The sequence below is a fragment of the Octodon degus genome, unplaced genomic scaffold (genome assembly GCF_000260255.1).
Source record: "Octodon degus isolate 3935 unplaced genomic scaffold, OctDeg1.0 scaffold00038, whole genome shotgun sequence".
Lineage (NCBI taxonomy): Eukaryota > Metazoa > Chordata > Mammalia > Rodentia > Octodontidae > Octodon > Octodon degus.
The window spans coordinates 5,808,578-5,819,003 of NW_004524614.1; positions in this window are offsets into that span (position 1 = coordinate 5,808,578).

Genomic DNA, 10,426 nt, shown 5'->3' on the forward strand with positions numbered 1-10,426 from the left:
ATTGCTATATGTTTATCAATAAAACTGTAGAAAAAAAATAAAATAAAAAGAACGCTATAAGGTAAAAATAAAATAAAATAAAATAAAATTCATACATGCCTGAAGAAATAAAAAAAAAACAAAGCAGCAATTTTAAAAAGTTGATTAAATGAGTAAATATTCATAAATTAAAATGCAGAAGAGTATATTTAATAAATTAATTCCATCTAAAGAAAAAAAAAGAAATTGCACAGATAAAATATTATGAGCAATTTATTAATAAAATGTAAAGGAAATGGAGAAATCCCTGCAAATATATGACTTAACAAATTGATTTAAGATGAAATTTTAAATCTGAACCTACTTTATTTTGGCAGACTATAAAAGTGTATGAATATAATTACAGTTATACTACGGAAAATATTAAAACCCAAAGCTTTGACTGTTTCTTTCTCTCTCATTTTTTTGTCCTTGTGAGGCAGAATTTTGCTATACAGTTTAGGCTGGCCTTGAACTGACCTTGTAGCCCAGGCAGGCCTTGAACTTGCAGTGATCCCCCTGCTTCAGCCTTCTGAGCAGTGGGACTATAGTCATTTGCCACCATATCCACCCATCTTTGAAAATTTCTAAATAAATCATTGGTAATTTTGGTAATTTGATTAAATCTAATTTTAAATCATTTTTATGTCAAAAACCTATTACCAAGCATTAAGGGATGCAGATCAGTTGCACACTGCATGCTTAGCATGTATAAGACTCCAAGTTCAATCTCTAGCATTAAAACAAAATAAAAAGCAAAGCACTATCACTGACCAGATTTAAAATAAATCAAGAGGGCTGGGGAGATGGCTCAGTAGAATAAGCGCTTCCCTGGCAAGCGCAAGGGCCTGAGTTCAATCCCTGGTTCTGCAAAAAAAAAATAAAATAAGATAAAATAAATCAAGAAACAAGTAAGCAGATGAAATGAATAGATATTCATAGGAGAAAAAACATACTGGCCAATAATGTGAAAGTACACACAATTACAGAATTATGAAATATTGATACATTTTGCACCTGGCAGATGAATAAAAGTATACTTATTACATAAGATCAAGTACTGGCAAGCATGTGGAGTGATACAAGTTAAGAGTAAATTACTCTGGTGAGTTTGACTGATATGTTAACTAATCCAGCAGCTAGATGCATGCTCTGCAGTACAAGAATTACAGGTTTAGTAGAGAAACTTGCACTGACAGAATTGTACAAAAAGTATTTGTATTACTACTTTTTATACTAGGAAAAACTAGAAACAAAGTGGATTTTTTATTTTATTTATTCATTTTTTTGAAAAACTTTGCCATTTTTATTTAGACATGTATAAAAACAGAACAAAATTTTCAATGGTACAGCAGATGTTTACCTCCAGTTTCCATCCAGGAGGACAGAAGTCTGAAGAGTGGTCCTCTTCTAACCAAACTAGAAGCTTCTCATTTTTGGATGAGAGTAGAGTAGCTCCTAAACGTGATTCTTTGGGACCTCTGTAAATCTACTTACAAGGAGTGGCAATTACTAACAGTACATAAGAACTATGATTTATACAAAGATGTCCAGTTATTTTTTCTTCTGGCCACTCCACCATCACTACCTGAGATGAAATGTCTGGGTATATGAGGAGGACATGACTGTTGGAATTCAACTTGATTCAGTGCAAAAACAAGAAAACAGTGTCCCTTACACAGGCTCCTACTTAGTTTTTCTTGACAGGTTATAATGAAGAGAATATACATTGGAATTGGGAAGTTTGAATTCTGGACCTGTTGCTTAATTTCTTCAGGCTTACTTCCCCTCTTCTCAGTGATTTACTTTCTGCAGTTTGAATTACTGGTGGCAACTACAGTCTGCAGATACTAAAATGGATTCCGGAAATAATTCACAAGTTTAAGGTGCATTCTATCCAGAATAGCATGATGAAATTGCACACTATCCTGTCCTGTTCCACTCAGGGTAAAGAATTAACCCTATGCTCAGAGTTATCTACCTATTAGTAGCCCTGTCAGGTGTCACCAGACAGTTGTGGTAACACAGTGCTTGGATCCAACTAAGTGGATTTTTTAAAGGCTAGGCTTTCAAGAACAGAGGGCTACCTAGGCTAGCTCTCAGATCGACTCAAGAGATAACTATTTGATTGTCACTTATATTCTACACTACTGCAAGATTTGTAGACAAGAGAAAACCCTTGTCACCCCTTGCCACAGAAACTATGCAGCATCCTTTGGACTGTTACCACTCAAAAATTTCAGAAAATGTTTTTTTTTGTATAGAAGTACCATAGTGGGATTGTCTACTTATCAACTGTAAATATTTGGATTGTCTCCAGGTTTTGGCAATTTTGTATGTTGTGTACTCTCATTTCTGAGACAAAATACCTGGTGCCTAGAATTAAGGAAGGAAAGGTTTATTTAGCTCATAGTTTGTGAAGGTTTCAGTCCATATTCAGCTGGCTCCAAGATAGGGTGGCATGGCATAGGGACAATAGTTCATGGCAGTGGAAGACAGCAAAAACAACAAGAGCAAAAAAGAAGGAGCAAGAGCAAACCTCTTTTCTTCCCTTATAATGTATGCAGGCTGCCCACCCCAAGGTGGGCAGCACTTACCCATAATCCCAGCATTGGACCATTAATTAATCACAAACTCTAGAAGCCTGGCCCATGACTCCATGAGGCTTTGATGGGACATTCAGACACAAACCATAACAGTATTTACAATGAATATGTATAACATAATTAAGGCAGCAGCTACTGAAACATGTTACTGGGAGATCCATAAGTGATGAAGATGTGATAACTAGGGTGAGTGTCTCAGTTATTGTTGAGAAGAAAAAGTTATCCAAAGGCAGGGTGAAAGATAAAGTCTGATATAGGAGGATAAATGAAAAGATAATCCAGATGGACTATCCAGTGTGTAGAGGGTGAATGAGGTAAACTAGTCCACTTCTGGATCATGATATACCAAACCCAGCATTCACAGCATCTTGGTAAAGGATAAGAGTGAAAAAAAAGGAGCAAGCTGGCCAGTCAGTGATAGCCTGGGGATTGAACAAACTCATAGTTCCACTAAGGTCCCCACTAAACATGGTAAAGTGAGACATTTGTAACCCAGAGAATGAAAGAAGACAAAAAACAGAACAGGGTAGAATTTAATTGCCACACACAACCCCATTCTATGGCCAGCTCTAAAGGGTGGCATTCCATTCTCTGAAAGCAGCTGGACACAAGGTAGAGAGAAGGTTTCTCTCACATAAACAACAACAATAATAAGTTAGTTGCCTAGTCTTCCTGCATACCACAAGAGTGATGTGAAATACTCACTTCACAACCCACAACTGTGAGCCCATACCCACAGTAAGTTGGGGGCATCCAGCCTCAATGAGAAGAGCTAACAAAGAGAAAGGAAGACTGGTTTTTTGACACTTACATGGAACCAAGTCAGAGTATAATTCAGTGACTCAGCAGGGTCTCATTAGAAAAATGCACAATACTGAGATTCTTACTCCAGAAAGAATAGAAATAGAACAACAGTAAATAAAATAATAATTTTAAAATATTACATCAAATAATAAATGCTAATGAGACTACACTGCTGGTGGGAATGTAAACTAGTACAACCACTGTAGAAATCAGTGTGAAGATTCCTAAAAAAAAAGCCCTCTAGGAAAAAAAAAAAAAAAAAACCCTCTAAATACAGGAACTGCATTTGACCCAGATATTATCTTGTGTATATTCTCAAAAAAGTTAAAGACATATTACAATGATACATATATATCCCTGTGTATAGTTGCACAATTCATAATAGCTAAATCATGGAAGTGGCCTATTTGTCCATCAACAGATAAGTAAAAAAAATGTATTTAAACACAATAGAGTACTATCCTGCTATAAAGGATCAATTTAAGCCATCTATAAAAAAATTGATGCATCTTGAATCCCTAATGTTAAGTGAAATAAGTGATACACAAGCTTAAAATAGTATGGTTTTTCTTGTATAAGAAACCTAAAGTAGGGCTGGCTAAATAGCTCAGCGGATTAAAGCGCATGCAAGCAGGCACAGGGGCCTGGGGCTGTATCCCCAGGCCTGCCGTGCTGGCCTCACCCCTGGAGTACGCTGAGATGACAACTGAGACTGGGCATGGTGGCGTGTGCCTGTAATCCCAGCATTTGGGGGGCTGTAAACAGGAGAATCACTACGAGTCCAATCTAGTAGTGAGACCCTGAACATCCTGTAGACCCTTCCCTGAAAATACAGAAAAAAAAAACCTGAAATATAAATAAATTAAAATTAAAAAATACACAACATAAAATAGGGAGACAGGTCTTTAGCAAATGGAAAGAGTACTAGGAGATGGAGAAGGAAGGAGGGAGAGGGAAAGGAGTGTAAACTGAATTATGTACATGAACCAACTATCCACAATGAATGTGCTCATTATCTACTGTAAATACACACAAATTAAAAAATGGGTTGTTTACATAATGCACTACTATATAACAGTAAAAATGAGTCAACTTGAGTAGCAATGTGGATGTAATGCAAAAAATATTGTATGAAAAATGTCACAGATCAACGGATATTATAATTTTTTTTCTTTTTTAAATTTATATATTTGGTATAGGATCTTACTACATAGCTCACAGCCCAGACTCATAGTGATCCTCCTGTTTTCAGCCTCCTCAGTGCTGGAATTACCATCATGTGCCACTACGCCCGGTCTCGGTGGCCAGCTCAGCATGCCCATGGTAGTTAGGGCTAGATGAGACATGGGGACTTAGGGTTAGGGCTGGAAAGATCAGGCATCTTTTCCACTCACATTCTTCTGATTCAAATTCAGCTAGGTTGGGTCTACCTAATCACACAAAAGACTAGAAAATGTAGTCCAGTTATATTCCCAGGAATTAAGGAAAAGAGTTTTGGGAGCATTTATTTAGTCTCTAGACAGAAAATAGCTTCTAAAATATTAAAGACTTGACCCAAAAGAAAAAAAATAGTTATTACCCAAGAGTCTAACATTAAATATACTTCTACTGAAATCAGAAGACAAAGACAGCTGGTATCACACATATACACATAATATAATGTGTGTGCATCTGTGTATATTTTTCTCTGTATGGTAGTTCTCTTGATTCTATTATGATATGAAATGAAAATGTTCCCAAAAGGGCTCATGTCTTACGAGGTTAGTCCCTAATTCAGCAGTGTTCAAAGCTGATAGGCATTTATGAAAATGATTAGATTATGAGGATTATTATCAATTTTCTGTTATGGGTGCTCCTAAACACTTTTATAATGGTTGTGCTGTTATTATAATTATTTAAGTAAATATTACTAAATCTAATGATAATATGAAGAGTAAACTTTTGCATGAAAAGTAAATTATTTGCTTTAGAATCAGTAAAGGAAGATTACCAAAACTGCTGTTGGTATGGGTATGGCAACTGGAAAATGTAAGGGGAAAATGAAAGATTCTTTTTTTTGCATTTTATTTTGGCATTTGGTTTTTTGGAGAAAGGGTCTCATTAAGTTCCAATCTGGCCTTGAGATTGGATCCTTCTTGCTCTAGACTTCCAGAATGCTCGAATTATAGTTGTGTGCCACCATACCTAAGACTGATATTTTTCCACAATATTTAAGAATTTTTAATCCATGTTAGAGAAATCCAAACTAAAAATTGTATATAATACATTATGGATTCAGTTTATACATGAAAGATATCACAAATTCAAAATCATTTAAACAGTTAAATATGGAAAACTATATATCCAAGTTGGAATAGTGACAAATGCACAGAATGCTTAAGGCTAACTTTGACAAGACAGGCTTACAAATACTGAATACAGGCTTACAAGACAGAAACTACAAATACTGTTGAAGAAAACTCAATTATTAAATCATGTCAATTCTTTCCAAATCAATATAACTCCAACCATAATCCAGATGTTTTCTTTTTGATAGTCATTTTAAAAATCATGTAGAATAACATAACTTACAGTGTTGTGGCCAGAATTAAATGAGCTAAAATATGTAGTGCTTAGGACAATACGGTAGTGCCTCAGTTCATGAACTTATTTTATGATTTTAGGGAAAATGGCCATAATCATGTTTGTCAACCAATAAGGAGGTTTGTGGGTGGAAGCAAAATGTCAAATGCTTTTGACAGCTGAGTTGTCTGTGAACAGAAGTGCCTGTCAACTGTATTACTGTATTTGATACATATATCCAATCAATACATGTTAGCTAGTTTTTTAATTCAGAAAAATTTAATTATAATGGAAAATACTAAAATGTGTCTTTGCTTACATAAGATTTTAATGTCATCAAGAGGAAAATGAAATTAGAACCCTACTTAATCCATATTAAAAATAAATTCCATCTAGATTAAAAACTTTGAAATATACAAAATAAAACAACAAATTATTTCAAATAAAATTTAAGAGAATAAATGTATACATTAGTGGTTAGAAAAACATTTTAAACTTAAATAATAAACAAGGAGGATGTAAAAAATAAAGGATTTTCTAAAAAAGTATATGTTAAATGATACTGTACACAAAATAATATAATAAACTGCAAGAAAAATCTGTAGCACACTGAGACAAAGGTTAACATAATATATAGCAAGTCCCCATAAACTTATAGGAAAAAATGAAAAATTCCACAGAAAAATGAACAAAGAATGTGGGATTAGGCATTTCATAGATTTCAAGCAAATCTTAACAGTGAATAAATATGAAAAAATGTTTAATAGTAATAAAATACAAACTAAAATCACTGCGAGTTACTATTTCTCACCCATCAGATACACAAAAATTAAGTTTGCCAAAATTTAAACATTTTTGAATTCTTTTTTGAAAAGGGCCTCAAACAAATCCTTTAGTGAATATAGGAAGAAAAAATTATTTGGTATGACAACTAATCAAACTACACTATTTTGGAAGTTCATTTTCCTGGGGTATATTGTGACGATTCTGAACTAGGGTGTCCTTGTGTCTCCCACACCAAATGTTCTTTTGAGCTCCAAGCAGAATATTGGCCTTTGGCCAGTGTTTTTGAATAGCCTTTGGGAAAGTGTTTTTGCTTAACTTCTTCACTGCTCCATAAGGTAGCACTTCTTGGACACTGTGCCTGGGTATTGGCTGCCCTGGTTGGACTCTGGCTGACTTTAACATTTTAGGTTTGTGTAGCTGTCCACACTGGATTCTTCCCCTAGTTACTCAGAGGCTTTCTTTTCTCATCTCACTCCTTCCCAACTCCTCATCTTTCTTGGGAATGGCAGCAGTCACAACATCTACAATAACCACTAAACTAGACCCAGTGCCAATTGTGCCTGGGAGCCACTTCTACCCCATCTTTGGCACCAGACCTTTCAAACAGAGGAGCAATGTGTGCTGAGCTCACTTACCCTGGAGATGACATGGTGAACAAAGTAGGAAACAAGTGAGTAAGAATGGGGGCATGCAAGCTAGCAGACAGACTATCACAATGTTCCTAATGACAAGTTAAGAGCTAAAAAAGCACACCATCAGCTCCAAAAAGGTGGTGGATGGAGGGTATAGGCCAATGAGGAGGGCAGCAATGTGTTTCAGCTGTTGTACTACAACTATGTAGAACCTAGTGGAGGACAAAGGTCTGTTCTCCTTGAAAGCTAGGAAAACTGGGCAGTGGAAAAAGTCAGGAAAGGCTTCAGAGAGGGGAAGTGGGAATTGGCCTGAGAGGGTGTGATGCAGCATTCCAGAAAAAGGGGAGGACAGGAATACAAGTATCAAGAAATTATATCAGTTACATTCCCAGATTCTAAGTGCCTAAAGAGACTACGAGAGTTAATTATTTAAGAATGAGGTTAGCCAGATCTTGCAGTCTGTTTCCTTTTCTAAGGGCAGGCAATGAGGACCTGCAGAAGGGCTTTGTTATGGTTTGTGTCTAGTTGTCCCCCTCAAAGCATCATGCAGTCATGGGGCAGATTGCAGACTTTCTGATTAACTCATGATCCATTGGGATTATGGGTGTGAGTACTACACCCTGCCTGGGGCAGACAGCCAGAATGCAGCTTAAGGGAGACAGACTTGCTCTCTGCTGTCATTGTTGCCACTGCTCCTGCCCTTTTGTGCTCTGCTCTCTGCTGCTGCCATGAAAGGTTTTTCTGTGCCATGTGCCACTCTACCTTAGAGCTAGCTGAGTATGGACTGAAACTTCCAATAACTATGAGCTAAATAAACCTTTCTTTCCTTCATTTTGGGTGTCAGGTATCTGTCCCAGCAAGGAGAGAAGAGTAACTGAGACAGGCCTGATAGGGAGAAGTAACAGGCTTTACTTTTAAAGACAAACACCTTTGGCAGAGTATGAATGGTGGCTGGAATGAGGCAGGGGACTCTGTTGCTGGTGCAGGCACCAGGTCACGAAGCCATGGCACCCTATTTCTCTAAAAGGCCAGTTCACAGAGATATTTTAGAAACAATATCTTTCATTGTCACTGATGTAAAGGCTCCTACCTAGAATGATAAACAAACAAGGTTCTTTTTCCCCCTAAACTCTATTGTGTAAACTTATTGTACATTCTAATTTAATAAAAGCTGTAAGGCTGAATAGCCTTTGGCATCAATCCCAGATACTGAAACAGTGAGAAAACAACAAACATGGAACATGTATCTATCCATAAATCTAATTGTATGGTTAGGGTTATGAGGAATTGTAAGAGTTATGATTTCCCTGGCAAAGTATCAAAAACATACCTTGAAAATTTTTCAGAACAGCTATCTGGCATCCAACCATGCTGACAGAATGAAAAATGTTGAGTAAATAGCCTACGTGTAACTCCTCATTTCTTAAGAAGGAAAGGAAGGGTGTTTTCTAAAGCTCCAGAATGACCTATTTTATCAAGTAAATAATATAGTCATTAAAGAAAAATCTAAGAGTAAATTTCTCAGGTCACATAGAAAATGGAATAAAAACTTTTAAAAAGACAAACATATATATTCTGTCGTATAGAAAAATAGCTGAAAAGATACTCACCAATACATCCACAGTAATTATGTTTGAGTGATGAACTACAAGTATTCTAGATTCTTCTTTTGGCCTGCATTGTCTAATTTTCTACAATCAACATGAATTGCTTCTACAAGGAAAAACAAAGTCATATATACCAAATGAATAATCATAATATCCATCGTAGGCTCTTTTTCAGCTTTCTGATTCTAAGTAAGATTTCTATAAACTTACGGAGAGGCATTTTTGAAGAAACCTAGTAAGCTTTGAATATAGACAAAATTTCTTTATGTCTTTGTTTTTAAGGAGCATATTTCTAAATTTTCAAAAAAAGAAACACTTTCATTCTTCACTATGTATGCCAGGGGAGAGGAATACTGACACTAGTCCCTGGAATGAACATGGAACTGAATATGCCATGTACACACATATATTAGGCTTTGTTAGGCACTGCAGATAATGCTTTTGCAGACAAAATTTCTAAATTAAAATTTTCTTTGGCTAATATTAAATGATTCTATCTCTGAACACCCTGTAGACCCTTCCCTAAAAAAACAAATACAAAAAAAATTCTATGTACCTGCATATGGTTTGGCAAGTAAGGGAAGATCATGGTAAAAGGAAAAAAAGAAAGAAAGAATTGGGTCTAGCATTTAAAACTGCATATCACCTATACTATAAACTCTACCTTCTACAGGCAATTGGAGAAAGACTGCTGTGATAATATAAACCATTTTTTAAAAATGGACAGAAGTTGAACTATACAAAAGCATAAAAAGCAGGATACTTAACTTGGCTAATATGATGCAATGCAGATGTAAAATAGTTTTTTAAAAAACACCTAGATTCAAAAGAGCCCACTGTAGTACTTATTCTCAAATCCCAGCCTTTTATACTCAGAGGACACTTTTAAAAGCAGCTTCATCTCATCTGAGATCATAGTCAGCAAAGTATTTTAGAAGAAGCATGAAACGCTAATCCTTTAGGGTCAAGGAAAAGGTTCTGTCAAAAACACCAATGTACAATATTTCACCATCTCTTAGCACACAGGAATGGACTTGCAAAGAAAGATTTGTAAGCATGATGGATCTTAAACTAAGCCCACTGAACTTTTCTCAACACTACAAGAATTTTGACTGTTAAAAGGGGATTTTGATGTATTATTTATAATTTATAGATTTTTTTTCCAGATCCTCTGACACACTGTGACTATTCTTATTGGTTAAGATTTTTATACCACTCTGCTCACATGAACTCTCTTCCCCAAATTTGGGAGGGGGAGTGCAATTTTTTTTTTAATGTAGAAAAGCAATTTATTCCATTATAAGCACTTACAGTTAGTCATGGAGAGTAACAGGGTTGCTGGTGAAACAGGTCACCTAAAATGGAGATGGTATCAAACTAGTGGTCAAGACTAATAATAACTCCTTAAAAA